The following is an 18,289-nucleotide window of genomic DNA, read 5'->3' on the forward strand; positions in this document are numbered from 1 at the left end:
GTGGCAAGAGCAAAAAAGTGGGCTGTAAAGTACGCGAAAAGGGCGTCCGTACAGCGCGAGCAGAGGAAGAGGTGCAAGCGCCTGAGTGAGAGGGATCGCAGGGCTAAGAAGCGTCGCAATCTGCCAGGAGTGGTGCATTGCGATTATATGGCGGTGTTGAGGGGCCTGCGTGATAGCTGCCATAGAAGATTAGTAAGGGTGAGTATGTGGACATTTTTGTGCTGACTGAAGATGCAAAAAAGGAGTTTAATGCAGCTAGGGCTAAAAGAGGAATAGGGGATGACATATTTCGGACATATGATAACTGGCTGCCCGGCTTCTGCGTATTTACTGCTTGTTATTTGGAGGATAGGCCGGATGAACATATGAACATCATTCGGTACATACACCTTATCTCCTATATAATAGCCCTATTCTGTGACCTTGTGATTCATTTGCTAACGCTGGGCGGAGTTACAACACTGGGCGGAGTTAGTCAAATGAGTCACAGAGATCTGGCCAAATCTACAGGAGACTAGGAGCAGAAGCAGATAGCATGGGCATTGGGCATGTCACAGGCAGGGGTGCAGACCTCCCAGCTTTCTGCAGGAACTTTATCCAGGCAGAAGGAGGGAAACACACACACACTCGGCGAAAAGGGGGCGTGGCTTCACGGGAGGGTCCCCGTTTTCGTCAGTGAGGGAGCATGCCCAGCGCTCTGTGAGCTGCTGGCATGCTCCCAGGGGCTGATTATGAGTCCGGGGGGCCCAGGGCACTTGTGACAGGCGAGCCCTATCTCATTGCTGTGCCTGCTGTGGGTTAGGGGCGTGGCCTAATCGCGCCCCCACGCGGCCACGCCCCCTTATGCAAATCTCGCTTTTTATTTTTATTTTTTTGATGGGATTTTGGCCCCTCAGCTAGGGCTAAATCCAGAGGAGGTGGTCGCTCCCCCCCTACACACCCGCACAGGCAGAAGAAAGCAGGGAGACTGCTGCCTCCCTGCAACACCACAGACCTGCCAATATGCAGCAGTGTGTGCTGACTGTAGCACAATGTTGCCGCTGTTACTGGCAGGACGGGGGGGGGGGTAGCTTCTGAGCTGGGACAGAGCTACTCCAGCCGGGGGGTCCCCTAAAACTGTGGGGCCAATGGTACGTATCCCCTGCCCCCCCCCCCCCCCTTAATCCTGCTCTGCTGCTGGAACCCCCCCATTAATCCGTACCCCCTGATGCCCCCTCTCCCTCTGTCTCCACTATTCACCGTTGCTCTGCTAAGCAGAACAGCGAGTACAGGAGCTTTCCAACTGCCCCCCCCCCCACCGCCGGACACTGCGACCCGCGGATGGGACAGCGGGACAGACCCCAAAAATGGGACTGTCCCGCGAAAATCGGGACATTTGGGAGGTATGGGGGTGTGTGAGGGGTATGTCATACAGACAGACGGGCACCGGCTCACTGTGTGCTTGACCCCCCACATCGGCATACTCAGCAGGGTCTCTCTGATGCGGAGGAGCGTCACTTTCTGGCACACTCCACGCTTCTTAGCTGCAGTTTAGTGGGGCACCTGCTGCTGTACAGGTTCCATACTGCCTCTGTTATCTCCAGCCCCGGCAACCCCACCGCTAGCTGCAGCGCTGCCAACCGCAGTGGAGTGCGCCCAGCTCATTCACACACTTTAGCTGGCGGGTAGCGCTGCAGAAATCCGAGCTGCTTGCAGGCTCTGACCCACTCCTCCCTCCAGCCGCAGCGTCTCCTGGGAGCTAACCAGTCACTCCCAGTCTCCCCTTACCACAGTGCCCGGAAGCCGTGAGGTCCGCGCCACGTGCATGCTATGACCCCCTCCTCCCTCCAGCCGCAGCATCTCCTGGGGGCTAACCAGTCATTTCCAGTCTCACCTTACCACAGTGCCCGGCAGCTGCGCGAGGTCTGCGGTGTGTGACTGAGGAGGGGGGGAGGATTGCGGACGGGCAGAGGAAGCAGGACTCCAGTCTGAGAGAGTCAGCCATGCCAAGTCTCCAGCAGCAGCAGATCCCAACAGGTTGGAGTGGAACAGCAGCAGCCAGCAGCAGGGACTCCGGTAAGACACATCTGTCTGTCACCACTGTTTTGTCCCTAATACCAATCTATCCCGTGCCCTGTGTTCTGTCATGTCCCTGTCACCCCTGGCCTTGCCCTGCCACCCTTATCCTGGCCCTTTCACCGTTATCCTGGCCCTGTCACCCTTATCCTGTCCCTATCATTTCTGTCCTGGCCCCGTCACCCCTGTCCTGGCCCCGTCAACCCTGTACTGACCCTGTCACCCCTGTCCTGGCTCTGTTACTGCATACCCTCCAACTACCTTTTATGGCATGTACAGTACCCGCAGCGCCTCCAGACCTCTCCCCAATGCACCACACCTCCGCACCTTCCCCTCCACCACATGCGGCACTCCACCCCTCCCCCACATGCTGTGCCTCCAGACCCCCTACACCACCCGTGGCTCCCACTCCTCCACTCCACCCCTTCACCACCCACAGCACCTCCAGGCCCCTTCCACCATTCACCCCCCTTATATGTCTCCCCCAACACCTGCTCCCCTCCACCCGCAGCATCTGCAGACACCCTCCTCCATCAGCGGTCCCCCCTTCACCCACCCCTCCCCCACCAATGGCACCCCTGCACCTGCCCCTCCACCACCTGCAGCACCTCCGGACCTCCTTTCCCATCCGCCGCAACACCCGTACCTGCCCCTACCCTACCCATGGTGCCTGCGGTCCCCTACCCAACCCCCGGCACTCCCGTCCCTTCCCATCCAACAGCACCTCCGGAACCCTTCATCCATCCACAACATCCCCACACCTGCCCCTCTCCCACTCGTGGCACCCCTGCCCCTCCCCCACCTTCAGTGCCTCCGGACCCCTCCCCCATCTGCATCCCCCACTCCTCTGCCCCTCCCCCACGCGCAGCACCTCCCGAACCTTCCCCATCCGGGCCCCACCCCCACTTCTGCCTCCCTCCACCCGCAGCATCTACAGACACCATCCGCAGTCCCCCCCACACCCGCTACATTCTGTACATCGTGCCCTGCAGGTGCTGTTCACGCCGTCGCAAGGGGCTGCGCCTCCTTCACCATCGCACGCCCTTTCATTGTGCAATATTTAACAACTAACAAAGGAATGCAGGTAATACTCCATATAATACAAATATTAAACCCCAGAAAGGCATGCAAGGGTTAAGGGGGCGTAGCCCCTTGCGACGGTGTGAAGAGCGCCCGTAGGGCGCGATGAAGCACCTAGTACATGATATACAGCGAACGTCCAAGAGGTCAGAATGGCGTACATATGATGAAAACTTTTGGCGCAAGCAGGACTGTTTGCGGATCATCGATTTTGGGTGTAAGGACGTTGAAGTGTGGTTGGACGTCACTCGGGCCACTCAAGATTCGAAGGAGCCCCAGAGTACGGGGGATGATGGTCAGCAGGCTGGTCCTCTTGCGCAGGGGGCTAGTGTGGAGGCTGCGTCTGGTCGGAAGTCAGGGGCTGCTGGTCGAGGGTATGTGCAGTCAGTTGCGAGCAGAAAATGCTTCGCATACAATAATTTGGCATGCTCCCAAGGCCGCAAGTGTCGGTTTCAACACTTATACTTGCGCTGCTGTGGATTTCACCCGGCCTCGAACTGTTTTCGAGGGAATCACCAGGCGCCCAGAGCAGAGAAGGCAGGAGCAGGAAAACTCGCTGGCGGCGGGAGTCCTCAGTAGGGCTCCAACGCCAGTCAGGTTGGATACTATGGCCAAGTGGCTCAGCTGGTATCCAAATCAGGAGGTCGCAGAGTTTTTGTTGCAAGGTTTTCAGTTTGGTTTCCGCCTGCCAGTTGCAGGCGAGGTGCGAGTCCAGGCCCCGAGGAATCTTCAGTCACTCGCACTTTTTCGTCAGTTTTATCATACTTTAACATATTATTTTGCAAACGTTGAGAAGGAGGTTCGACTGGGCAGAATGGCAAGTGCATTTGCTCTGCCCCCTCTGGAGGATATGGTTATTTCTCCGGTGGGGGTGGTCCCTAAGAAGACTCCGGGTTCCTTTAGGCTCATTGAGCATCTGTCTTATCCGTCAGGGTCATCCGTCAATGACGGTATGCCTCTTGAGCAATGTTCGGTGGTATACCAGTCGTTCGACGAGGCTCTTGGCCCTGATGGCTAAGATTGATGTGGAATCCGCATTTAGGTTACTTCCTTTACATCCAGACTCATTCCATTTTATGGGTTTTCGTATCGGGTCGGAGTATTTGCCAATGGGATGTTCTGTTTCCTGTTCATTTTTCGAAAAGTTCAGCACCTTTTTACATTGGTGCGTGGAGTCTTCTACAGGGGATCATTACCTTGATGATTTCCTGTGCGTAGGGCCTGCAGATTCCAGGCGTTGCAGCGAGTTGTTATTTAGTATCAGAGCGCTCTTTTGTCACTTTGGAGTGCCAGTGGCTGAAGATAAGACTGAAGGGCCCGTCTCTTGCTTGTCATTTTTGGGTATCGAAATCGATACAGGGGCAGGTTCGTGTCGCCTTCCTCAGGCCAAGGTTGCCAAGCTTCGGGAAGTTATTGGGCAGTTCTTAGCGTCGCGCAAGGTCACGCTTCGGCAGGCTCAATCTTTGTTGGGCTTTTTGAACTTTGCTTGTCGGGTCATCCCAATGGGCAGGGTTTTTTGCCGAAAGTTGGGGAAATGGCAGGGTGTTCCAGACCGCATCATTGCATTCACTTTTCCGAGATTAAGAGAGATTTGGCCGTGTGTGCCTCTTTCTTGGCATAGTTTAATGGGGTGCGGATCTGGTTGACTCCAGTTGTCGGCAATGCTGAATTACAGCTATTTACTAACGCGGCGGGTTCCTCTGGGTTTGGGTGCTACCTCGAAGGATCTTGGTGCGTGGCTTCTTGGCCTGAGGAAAGGTCTTGTAAGGGTCTCACTAAGGATCTTTTGCTGCTCGAGCTTTTCCAAATCATGGTGACTTTGGAGGTTTGGGGAGAGCGTCTGTCTAGTCGCAGCATTTTGTTCAGATGTGATAATCTGGGCATGGTGCATGCGATTAACAATCAGAGGGCAAAGTTGATTGTTGTGCTTGCGCAGCTTGTGTTTGCTTGTTTGCTTTTGGAATGTGTGGTTTCGCGCGCAGCATGTTCCCGGGGAAGATAATGAAATCTCTCCCGCGGGCAGTGGAAGAGATTTCAAATTTTGGTGCCTGAGGCTGATGCTCTTGGGATTCGCTGTCCCGATTATGTTTGGCAGGTGATCGGACCGGCCTGGAGGGATTAGCGATGCGGTCAATAGCCCGAGTACGCTCAAGGCTTACAGTCAAGCTTGGAGTGAATGGTAAGAGTTTGCCCGCGGACGGGGGTATGAAGGTAAGAGTGGGCATTGGCTGATGCTTTCTTTTATTTGGCAACTCCTCGTCACTGGTAGGTCTAGAGTGGTTGTGTCACGGTACCTGGCGGGGATTTCATTTTTCGCCAAACTGAAGGGTCTCCCTGACGTTACGAAGAACTTCCTCCTTGCAAAGGCTCTTAAAGGTTGGGCGCGGCTGGCACCAACGCCACCTGATAGGAGACGCCTGATTGTTGTGGCTCTTCTGCCAGCAATTATTGGAGCTGTCGCCGACGTAGCTTCTTCAAATTTTGAGGCCTGTTTTTCAAACTGACCGTCTCCATGGCGTATCATGGGGCTTTTTGCATTTCAGAGTCGGTGGAGCCATCTAAATGGAAAGATTTGCCCATGCTCCAAGAGGATGTGGTGGTGGGTGATAGATCCTTGCTGTGTAGACTGCGTCGCTCTAAGGCGGGCCAGTTAGGTAGAGGTCGATGGGTTACTTTTGTCTCATCTTTGGATGATCGCATTTGCCCGGTGACTTTGGCGGCCCGCTACTCAGCAGTTCGGCCCCCCTTGCGGGGGTCCTGACTGCTTCATTATGATGGGTTGCCATTGACGAAATACCAATTTTTCCTGATGTTAAGTCGCTGTTTGGCCAGCGTGGGCCTTTCACCCACAGCTTTTGGTACGCATTCGTTTCGGATTGGAGCAGCTACGTCGGCTGGATTTTCCGTCAGGGAGATCCAGTTGTTGGGCCGTTGGAAATCTTCCAGCTACAAACGTTATATTCGGCCTGTGTTATAAATTATTTGTTTAGCAATCGTTACCGAGTTGATTGTTTAACTTGTTGAGTACGTCAATGTCCAGTATGTCTATGTTTGTTATCCCCTGTTCATCCTACTCAGGAATTAGCTACTCGCCGCTGTTGGCAGTGGGAGTCTGGAGTCCTTTTTCACTTTTTTGCCTGACCTGACGGACTGAGGGGGTAATTCCAAGTTGATCGCATCAGGAATTTTGTTAGCAAATGGGCAAAACCATGTGCACTGCAGGGGAGGCAGATATAACATGTGTAGAGAGAATTAGATGTGGGTGGGGTGTGTTCAATCTGCAATCTTAATTGCAGTGTAAAAATAAAGCAGCCAGTATTTACCCTGCACAGAAACAAAATAACCCAACCAAATCATACTCTCTCTGCACATGTTATATCTGCCTCCCCCGCAGTGCACATGGTTTTGCCCAACTGCTAAAAAAAATTCTACTGCGATCAACTTGGAATAACCCCCTGAATTTGGTTTATTCTCTTTAATTCGGCTAATTCCAATTGAAAGTCCCTCGGCAGGTTTTTTAAGTTTCACCTCCAGCTGAGTTTTTTTTGTGTTGCTCCCCCCCCCCTTCCCCTTCTTCAGGACCATTAAGATTTTTCTTTGTTATTATATTTTATTCCTTTCCCATTGTGTCTTTATGTTTGCTTCGATTGGCTTGAAGCTTGTTTACACGGCCAGGCCGTGGTACCCAAGAAAATTTTTCTTTTTGGTAGATCCTTCAGGTTTATTTCATGTATCGATTCATTTTTAGTGAATTTATTAACATACTTTTATTTCTTTTCCTTCATTTTAGGTTGGGTAGAGGATGAGATTACAGTGTGGGTAGTTGGTCACTCCAATGTGTTCTGGGCAGCCAGGTTTATGGCCTCAAAGGGGGCACAGTTTTTTCCACGGGCTTGTGGTATTCGTTGGCTCGGTTGGCGCAGAATGTTGTGGCAGGACCTTAAGGGTCGGTTATTGGCTCAAGCTCGGGTGCATGGTGTCCCTGGGGTTTTGTTGGTGCACCTGGGTGGCAATGATTTAGGTAGGAGGACATCGTTAGATTTGAGATGTTCTATGGTAAAGGATTTGGCTAGTATTGCCGTAGCTTGGCCTCACTGTGCATTGTTTTTTTTGTTTTTTGTTCCGAGGTTGTGTTGGCGTGGAGTGCCAGATGGTCGCCCTATTGATGAGGCCAGAAAAAAGGTGAATTCGGCAGTGGCGAAGTGGGTGCTAGCTCACGGTGGTGCAGTGGTTCGCCATGATAGGATCAAATATTGCTATGATTACCTTTTTTCGGGCAGATGGTGTGCACTTGTCGGAGGAAGGGTTGTTGCTTTTCCTGGAGTATCTTTTTTTGGCTTTGAGTTGTTTAGGTTGTGGGTATGGTGGCGGTGCAAAGCCTCTTTAAGAAAAGCCTTTCGCTGTTGGCGGAAAAGAGCGGCAGGTTCTCGTGTTTGAGTTGTTAGTCACAGTTTTTAGTCGGTTTGGTGCTATTTAGGTGCACTCTCCTTCGTTGACTGTTAGATCTGCTGGACCACCCTTCAGGGGGCAGCGACATCACCCTTCAGGGTGGGTAGTCAAGGTAGAAGGTCTAAGTGGATACCTAGTGTTTTGTGATTATGATTGGTTTTGATTTAATTAGCTTGGGGTTTTTTGTCATTGTATTTCAGCCATTCTTTTTTCTGGCCACCATACTCTTTATCTTAAATATACAAATTAATATAATTTTATTACAGGTTTTTTTCTAGTTATTAGATTAATAATAAATACCTAACAACTTTCTGCCAAAGTACATGTCTCCATGTCGTTATTTTATAGTATAAGTTGTTTGAATTGTTCATTGTCATGAGGGAGGTAAACCCCTCAGCCAGTAGGAGGTTTATGCATTTATGTTTCATACACACCTTATACACACAGCCTGAAGGTAATTTTAGACAATATTTTTAATAACTTTGTGCATTAAACAAAAAGTGTGTGTACATTCACACAATTAATTTGTTTCATATACACCTTGGGGGTCATTCCGAGTTGTTCGCTCGTTATTTTTTTTCGCAACGGAGCGATTAGTCGCTAATGCGCATGCGCAATGTCCGCAGTGCGACTGCGCCAAGTAAATTTGCTATGCAGTTAGGTAATTTACTCACGGCATTACAAGGTTTTTTTTTCGTTCTGGTGATCGTAATGTGATTGACAGGAAGTGGGTGTTTCTGGGCGGAAACTGGACGTTTTATGGGTGTGTGCGAAAAAACGCTACAGTTTCTGGGAAAAACGTGGGAGTGGCTGGAGAAACGGAGGAGTGTCTGGGCGAACGCTGGGTGTGTTTGTGACGTCAAACCAGGAACGAAACTGACTGAACTGATCGCAGTTGCCGAGTAAGTCCCGAACTACTCAGAAACTGCTAAGTGTCTATTCGCAATTTTGCCAATCTTTCATTCACAATTTTGATAAGCTAAGATTCACTCCCAGTAGGCGGCGGCTTAGCGTGTGCAAAGCTGCTAAAAGCAGCTTGCGAGCGAACAACTCGGAATGAGGGCCCATACACAGCCTAAAGGTAATTAATACTATATTTTTTTATAACTTTGTGTATTAGTTTGTGTACATTGAGCCATCAGTAAACATAGGTTTCAGTATCTCTCGCTCACTAAAAATTATCCGTATTTCGGAATATTCCGTATTTCGGAATATTAGGATATTGGTATACTCAGCCTGTATTACTGATGGTGGCAATGTACATATGGGCTATCCCTTCTCAAGTGCAGTCCTCATGGTACACTAGCAGTGCATGTTTTCCATATTTCCTTGCTGTAGCTCAGGTGTATTCATTACTAATACATTTTTAAAGGTCCCGGTGCTAATTATTTCACTTGTGGTTCTGTGAGTAGACCTGGAAAACATGCACTATTAGCAGGGCCGTCTTTACGTATGGGCTCAATGGGCTCTTGCCCAAGGGCCCCAGGAGTATAAGGGCCCTAGGCTGATAGCTGAGGGTCCCCTCTTTCCAGGGGTACCAGATTTTTGAAAATCGGCCTTGGGGAACCGGAGATATTCAACGTGAAAGCAGTGGTCCCCATCCGAGCCTGTTAATTGCTCTTCCCAGCCAGATATCTCAGGTTCTGTCTGACATAGAGTTTTTCTGAGGGTATAATCCAAAATCTGAGACTCTCCCCTTTTGCTGGACACTGTCAGCTTGTCTCTACTGTGCCCAGAACCAGATATATCAGCCTTCCAGCAGCTGGTCCCTGCTCCAGCTCCACACGCCTGGTATACAGTTTTATATATTCATTGGAGGATTTATCTGGCTCCTGACCTCTGATCCCCAAGTTCCCAGAACCTTCTGAAAGGTGGGACTCTCTAATTATTATCAAATTCAAAGCTAAGAAATATGTTTTCAGGAACTTGAGATATCTGCAGTCAAGCAAGCTGCCCTCCCACCAGAAAATGATGAATATTAAGCCCACTCCATTATCCACCCCTCCCCTACGTATTAAACACCCCCTACCACCCCAGAAGTCATGTACCAGGGCTTCTTTATTCAGCCCAATGGCCCCTCTACAGTTTAGTCCCATCTGTGCAGTAAAGGAGTAATTAGCAGAAATTACTGCTCCAGGTCCTACATGCTGAGCGGAAGATAGAACACCCCCTACCGCCCGTGGGACATCAAAGCTGCCACTGATAGCACACCCCACCCCTACCGCTGCAGGATGGGTAGGGGGCCCAATGCATTGCTGTGCCCAGGGGCCCACACTGCTGTTAAGACGGCCCTGACTATTAGCAGTGGCGTCACAAGGTAGGTGCGGGGGGTGTGGCACGCACCGGGGGTGACTCCTAGAAGGGGTGACACCAGGCCCGGCGCTACCCGCTCAACGAAGGGATGCAGTGCAGGGAGGCGCTGGGAAGGAGAGGCGCTCCCCCTGCTCTGCATCCCTTCCCTGCTGCTGCGCCACCTGGCCTGTCCTTCTGCTGCCAGCTGCTGTGCCTGTCACTGTATGACAGGCAGCGGCGCCGACAGCATGAAACGCCTACTGCCCTCCCCTCATCTGTAACAGCGGCTGTGTGCACTGCAGATCCGAAGAGGGGGTAGAGCTACACGGTATGCAGGGGGCGTGGCTACACGGGATACAGGGGGCGTGGCTACATGGACTAGGTTGCTGTAGCTGTACAGAGGAAGAGTAATTACAGTGACAGCCCTACTTAGGTAAGTGGAGGGTGAGAGAGAAATGTATGTATGTGTGTGTGTATGGTGGGTTGTGTGTGTATAGTGGGGGTGTGTATGTGTGTATGGTGTGTGTGTGTGTGTGTATATGTGTGTAGTGGGGGTGTCAGGTGTGTCTGTGTGCGCGCATTATGGACGCTACCACTGGGGGGTGCATTACGTATAAGGACGCTACTACTGGGGGGGGCATTACATATAAGGACGCTACTACTGGGGGGGCATTACATATAAGGACGCTACTACTGGGGGGGCATTACATATAAGGACGCTACTACTGGGGGTGCATTACGTATAAGGACGCTACTATGGGGGGGCATTACATATAAGGACGCTACTACTGGGGGGCATTACATATAAGGACGCTACTACTGGGGGGCATTACATATAAGGACGCTACTACTGGGGGTGCATTACATATAAGGATGCTACTATGGGGGGGCATTACATATAAGGACGCTACTACTGGGGGTGCATTACGTATAAGGATGCTACTATGGGGGGCATTACATATAAGGACTCTACTACTGGGGGGGCATAACATGTAAGGATGCTACTACTGGGGAGGCATTACATATAAGGACGCTACTACTGGGGGGCATTACATATAAGGACGCTACTACTGGGGGGGCATTACATATAAGGACGCTACTACTGGGGGTGCATTACGTATAAGGACGCTACTATGGGGGGGCATTACATGTAAGGACGCTACTGCTGGGGGGCATTACATATAAGGACGCTACTACTGGGGGCATTACATATAAGGACGCTACTACTGGGGGTGCATTACGTATAAGGATGCTACTATGGGGGGGCATTACATATAAGGACGCTACTACTGGGGGGGGCATTACATATAAGGACGCTACTACTGGGGGGGCATTACATATAAGGACGCTACTACTGGGGGGGCATTACATATAAGGACGCTACTACTGGGGGTGCATTACGTATAAGGACGCTACTATGGGGGGGCATTACATATAAGGACGCTACTACTGGGGGGCATTACATATAAGGACGCTACTACTGGGGGGCATTACATATAAGGACGCTACTACTGGGGGTGCATTACATATAAGGATGCTACTATGGGGGGGCATTACATATAAGGACGCTACTACTGGGGGTGCATTACGTATAAGGATGCTACTATGGGGGGGCATTACATATAAGGACTCTACTACTGGGGGGGCATAACATGTAAGGATGCTACTACTGGGGGGGCATTACATATAAGGACGCTACTACTGGGGGGCATTACATATAAGGACGCTACTACTGGGGGGGCATTACATATAAGGACGCTACTACTGGGGGTGCATTATGTATAAGGACGCTACTATGGGGGGGCATTACATGTAAGGACGCTACTGCTGGGGGGCATTACATATAAGGACGCTACTACTGGGGGCATTACATATAAGGACGCTACTACTGGGGGTGCATTACGTATAAGGATGCTACTATGGGGGGGAATTACATATAAGGACTCTACTACTGGGGGGGCATAACATGCAAGAATGCTACTACTGGGGGTGCATTACGTATAAGGACGCTACTACTGGGGGGGCATTACATATAAGGACGCTACTACTGGGGGGCATAACATGTAAGGGTGCTACTACTACTGGGGGGGTATTACATATAAGGACGCTACTACTACTGGGGGGGATTATGTATAAGGACGCTACTGCTACTGGGGTCGCATTATATATAAGGACGTTACTACTACTGGGGGGGCATTAAGTATAAGGATGCTACTACTACTGGGGGGGCATTATGTATAAGGACGCTACTACTACTGGGGGTGCATTACATATAAGGACGCTACTACTGGGGGGGCATTACATATAAGGACGCTACTACTGGGGGGCATTACATATAAGGACGCTACTACTGGGGGGCATTACATATAAGGACGCTACTACTGGGGGTGCATTACGTATAAGGATGCTACTATGGGGGGGCATTACATATAAGGACGCTACTACTGGGGGTGCATTACGTATAAGGATGCTACTATGGGGGGGCATTACATATAAGGACGCTACTACTGGGGGCATTACATATAAGGACGCTACTACTGGGGCGGCATTACATATAAGGACGCTACTACTGGGGGGCATTACATATAAGGACGCTATTACTGGGGGGGCATTACATATAAGGATGCTACTACTGGGGGTGCATTACGTATAAGGATGCTACTATGGGGGGACATTACATATAAGGACGCTACTACTGGGGGGCATTACATATAAGGACGCTACTACTGGGGGGCATTACATATAAGGACGCTACTACTGGGGGCATTACATATAAGGACGCTACTACTGGGGGTGCATTATGTATAAGGACGCTACTACTACTGGGGGGGCATTATGTATTAGGATGCTACTACTACTGGGGGGGCATTATGTATAAGGACGCTACTACTACTGGGGGGGCATTATGTATAAGGACGCTACTACTACTGGGGGTGCATTACATATAAGGACGCTACTACTGGGGGGGCATTACATGTAAGGACGCTACTACTACGGTGGAGCATTACGTGGGGCATTACAGATAATGTGAATAAGATTGTGCTACTGTGTGGCATAATTTTAAATGGGGGTCCTATTGTGTGGCCATGCCCCTTCCTTGTGAGACCACACCCCTTCTTTGGCGAGCTTAACCTTTGTGAAATATGGGAGGGCGTCAATTTATAATTTGCAAGGGGGGGCGCCGAACACCCTAGCACCAGCCCTGGGTGACACCAATCTGTGGGCTCCTCCGCAGTGATAGGAGCCAGGTGCTGCAGTGTGAAATCCTGCTACAGCACCCGGCTCCTGTCATAACAGAGGAGCCGATAGCGCTGCAGAGAGTCTCCGGGGGCAGCCCAGTACATCCCAGCATCTCCGGAGATGCCGGGCACGCCCCCGGAGTGACGATCTGTGAGGCTATGCTCCCTTTTACAGCGAGCGCACCTCCGGCGCGCTGGCATATCAAAGGTGCGCACCGGGTGTCACCACACCCAGTGACGCCTCTGCTATTAGTGTGTCCTGGGGACTGGAATTGAGAAACCCTGGCCTGAGCAATGAGCATAAGGGGAGATGTGTCAATAATTGCCCAAAGCAACCAATCAGCTGATAACTGACATCTCCCCCGCCATAATTTGGATGGAAAATGGTCACACACACACACACACACACACACACACACACACACACACACACACACACACACACACACACACACACACACACACATCACACTGCCATCTTCTATGGGAGTGCCAATAAAGAGCCTAAATATTCAGACCTCTAACTTCCATATACATTTGTACGTAAGTTGTGGGCAATTGAGAAACCAAATATAGGGCCGATTCAGCACGGATTGTAGTTGTGTTAAAATTCTCACAACTACAACCCCTAATACTATAAAACAGGGAAACGCCCAGCACAGGGCAACTCCGCCCAGCATGCCGGATCCTGCCGCACGGGGGGGGGCACTAATATGCGAGCGCCTAGCCTACGCAGTCTAGCTGCAAAGGCAGACGGCTACCCACCATGTTTCAGGTCACAGTGGCTTCGTGTGACATCATGCAGCCACCGCGGCTCGCCCCGCAAACGGTCTGGGCACACCTGCGTTTTCTGGACAGTGCTCCCTCAACACCACATTGCCGCCCCTGAAACGCCGATGCAACGCCCCCTCCCGCCCCACGAACACCTCTGCCTGTCAGTCAGGCAGAGGCATTCGCATATGTGAGATGCCATCACATCTCAGTGTGTGCACGTGCAGTGCGGCTTCTGCGTGTGTCACACTGTAAAAGGACTTCAGCGTGCGAACGCATCGCAGATGCATACCATGCTGAATTAAGCCCTCAGTCATTTTCAAGCATTATCAGGTCTACCAAGCAGGAGCTTTGCAGAGACTCTGGGTGCCATTCCGAGTCAATCGTAGCTGTGCTAAATTTAGCACAGCTATGATCATCTTCCCTGACATGCAGGGGGACGCCCAGCACAGGGCTAGTCCACCCCGCATGTCAGCCCTCCCCCCCCCCGCACAAATACAAGAGCGTCGCACAGCGGCGATGCTTTTGTACTTGAAAAGTAACTCCCAGCTAGCGCAGCTCCTGCGGCTGGCCGGGAGTTACTCGTCGCTGCCCTGGGTTGCAGCAGCTGCGTGTGTGATGTCACATAGCCGCTGTGGCCCGCCCCCCGCATGCATGCGTTGGGAAGACCGCGCCCATAAAATGGCGGCCAAATGCCGCCGTGCTGCCCCCTCCCGCCCAGCGACCGCCTCTGCCTGCTCCCCGTGGCAAAGTGCTACAAATCCTGCATAATTGAATAGGGGTTGGGGCCAAAATGACACGATTACAATAGGATCGTGTAATTAGGCCTCAGGCCTTGCCCCCTCCATACTGACCGCATATTACCGGTGTCATTCTCCTCATTCTCCTCACTTCACTAGGAAGTGGGTGCGTAGCGGGAGGGATACTCACTTTTCCGAGGTGCTGGGGAGTACCCAGAAAATTGGATGTCTCCCGCAGGATCCGGGAGAGTAGACAAGTAAGCTCTGCTACCAACAAAATACAATAGCTTCCAACTGTTGTAATTTTGGTAACACAGCCCCAATTTGAGGGCTCTGTCTTGCTGTTATGAATGGGGAGGCTTTTTCCCAATTGGTTGGGCAGTTGGCAGGTACCGCTGCTCTACATATGGCAGCTGGCATGTTAGTAGAGAGCACACTGCCTGAATGAGGAAAAACTGGATCAGCAGAAGTACTGTAGTAAGGAGTGTGCAGAAGACATCAATGGACCCTATACACTCCTGGTGACCTGGGGGCTTATGTAATAACCTGAGAAATGCAGGTTCTGGTGAGCTTGCCCGTATTTTTAAAGCAGCAATCTTTAAAAGGCAAAACTAACCATTTTTTCTTCATCTTGCAGTCTATTAAATAAGCCCCTTGTTCTGTTTTAATACAAGCATTCAAAGTTGTTTTTTTAGTTTTGGATGTAATTATTATTTAACGATAATTAACAGTGTTCCAGACACTGGCATTTCTATAATGGGTGCACACGGGCTCCTGAGTCCAGAGGGGGCCCCCACCGCCCACGCTGCACCCATTTTTAAAATACTCACCCCTCCGGAGTCCAGCGCCGGCATCTGCAGTGCTGTGAAAACACACTGAAAATGGCTCAGCGGCCATTTTCACAGAGTTTTGCGCATGCGCAGTAGAGTCTGAGCCCTCTAATGCTCAGACTACAGCACTCCAGGCAGAGAGGAGGGGGCCCGAACGGAGGAGGCTGAACACGGGCCTCCTCCTCTCCTAAAGCGCCCCTGGCTTTAGAGGCATATTAATGCCAGGGGACCCCAGTGTACAGTGCATGCCGCAAAATACCAATGTTTGGTCTTTATGCATGCGCTGTACCCATACTGGACATATGCAATATGGGTCTGCGACGGAGGTCGCAGTACGGATTCAGACTGTCGGTTTTTGACAGTCTGATGCCTTTTGGGGGCAGGGAGGGGTCGGCGATAGCCTCTGTAGCCACCGTTGTGGGGAGGGATGAGGCCAAGATCTCTGTGCAAAGATTTCCTGGTCTCTTGGAAATACCGGCTTCTGCGACTCCCTAGGTCAGGGAGCTGGCCAATGGTGTTGCATATGTTCCAATGCCTCTGCTGCTTTACCATATTAGAGCTATCTTTACTGCTTCCTGTAAGTGATAGCGCCTCCATCCACATCTGAATTAGGCCCAATGGTAGACGATAGAAAGTGCCAGAGTCTTTACTATCACCTGTGTCAGAACCATCTTTCTGAATATATCACCCAAAAGATGGCAACGCCGGCAAAAGGTAGAGGCCTGGGCGCACTGCACACCCTGCACCCATTATAAACTCCCCATTGCCCTACTGAATGCAGCATTCACCATTCAAAGTGGTGTTAAAAAAAATTGTATTCAAAAATAAAACCAGCAAAAAAAAGTCCTGTACGATCCCAGCTGTGACAGCTCAGTGTTCTGTTCCTATAAATATATAGAATAATACCAGCTTCAGTTCTCACCACCAAATCTCCTCAGCCCTATCCCTCTGTTTCCCCACCTCTGGCATCTTACTTGGCTGTTAACCTCTATTTTTTGGCACCTCCTTATATCTCCCTCCTTACCTGCTAGTGTCATGTCACAGATGGGTAATCCTGAGGAAACACCCACTGTGGCATGACAATAATTACATTGCCAGTAGTTCTGCTAGCCTGTGACACTATAAGTCACAATTAATTTAATTGACTTTGCTACTGCTTACAGCCCGGCCATTTATCTTGCTGTAGTTTGTGCTTATTTATGGTGGAGGAGCCCTGTGATAGTCTTTATACTTCAACCCCACTAAAATGGCTATCATACTGCAGTGGCGGAACTAGCGTGCGGTGGGCCCAGGTGCGACAAAATGCTTTGCACCCCTCATCCCATCCAAGTCCACCCCCTCACCCCTGGAGAGGATCTGGTGAGAGGGACCTGCTCAGGGCCAGAGAAATGGATACCTAGCAACAGCGCTGTAACTAGACATTTTAGCACTGTGTGCAAGAAACAGCATCGGAGCCCCCCTTCATGTAAAACAGGGGCAGTGTGCGCCGTAGCCGCACCAAAAAATAGGGGCATGGCTTTGTGGGGAAGAGGTGCACAGTAGTCTCCATTATTCAAATTATGCCGGACAGTAGCACCACTACACCAGGTAGAGCCCTTTTACACCTTATGGCGGACAGATTCCCCTTTTTACACATTACGGCAGACAGCGTCCCCTTTTTACACATTACGGCAGACAGCGTCCCCTTTTTTACACATTAAGGCAGACAGCGTCCCCCTTTTAGACATAACGGCAGACAGCGTCCCTTTTTTACACATTGCGACAGACATCGTCCCCTTTTTTATATATTAAGGCAGAAAGCGTCCCCTTTTTACACATTACGGCAGAGAGCATCCGCCTTTTTACACATTACGGCAGACACGTCCGCTTTTTACACATAACGGCAGACAGCGTGCCCTTTTTACACATTACGGCAGACAGCATCCCCCTTTTTACACATAACAGCAGACAGCGTGCCCCTTTTTACACATTACGGCAGACAGCGCCCCCCTTTTTACACATTACGGCAGACAGCGTCCCCTTTTTTACACATAACGGAAAACAGCGTCCCCCTTTTTACACATTACGGCAGACAGTGAGCCCCCTTTTACACATTAAGGCAGACAGCGTCCCCTTTTTTACACATTATGACAGACAGTATCCCCCTTTTTACACATTACAGCAGACAGCGCTCCCTTTTTACACATTGAGGCAGACAGAAAAGAAAGAAAGAAAGAAAGAAAGAAAGAAAGAAAGAAAGAAAGAAAGAAAGAAAGAATTATACTTACTCTCTCCGCTGGCTCAGGCTCCTTGGTGCAGCTTCTCCAGAGATCCCGGGCAGGGAAGAAGGAGGAGGGAGCCGCAGTAGCGCTGTGTAAGTGGTGGAGGTGCTGCTGCTGCTGCTGTCCCTCTGCTTCACCATAGGCTGTTCTCTGTCGCTGTGAATACTGGGATGCTCTTCCCAGCATTCACAGCAGCGGAGGGCAGCCTATAGTGAAGCAGAGGGACAGCAGCAGCAGCGCCTCTACCAATTACACAGCGCTGCTGCTGCTCCCTCCTCCACCTCCCTCCTTCTCCCCTATGCTGCTGCGCTCTTCTCCTCTCCTCCGTGGGCGGCTGTGTGCTGCAGACAGCGGTTGCTCACAGCACACAGCGGCATGTAATGAGTCAGTTTGACTCATTACATGCTTTGGGCCCCTGGACAGTGGCGGGCCCCAGTGCAACGCACTGCCTGCACTGGCGGTAGTTCCGCCCCTGTCATACAGCAATACTAGAAGCACTTCCATAAATCTCACTATACATATAGGCATTGTCCCTCTCAGAACCACCATTACCACTAGTGAAGCCTAGGCAG

At 50.9% G+C, this 18,289-nt stretch overlaps 1 protein-coding gene across 1 annotated transcript in view; it reads right to left on the bottom strand.

Moving 5' to 3' along the window:
* LOC134948338 (ficolin-1-A-like) overlaps positions 1-18,289 on the bottom strand; it is a 93,937-nt gene that overhangs the window by 71,835 nt on the left and 3,813 nt on the right. The gene's annotated exons all lie outside the window — the stretch shown is intronic.

Source organism: Pseudophryne corroboree, chromosome 8 (genome assembly GCF_028390025.1).
Source record: "Pseudophryne corroboree isolate aPseCor3 chromosome 8, aPseCor3.hap2, whole genome shotgun sequence".
Taxonomy (NCBI): Eukaryota; Metazoa; Chordata; class Amphibia; order Anura; family Myobatrachidae; genus Pseudophryne; species Pseudophryne corroboree.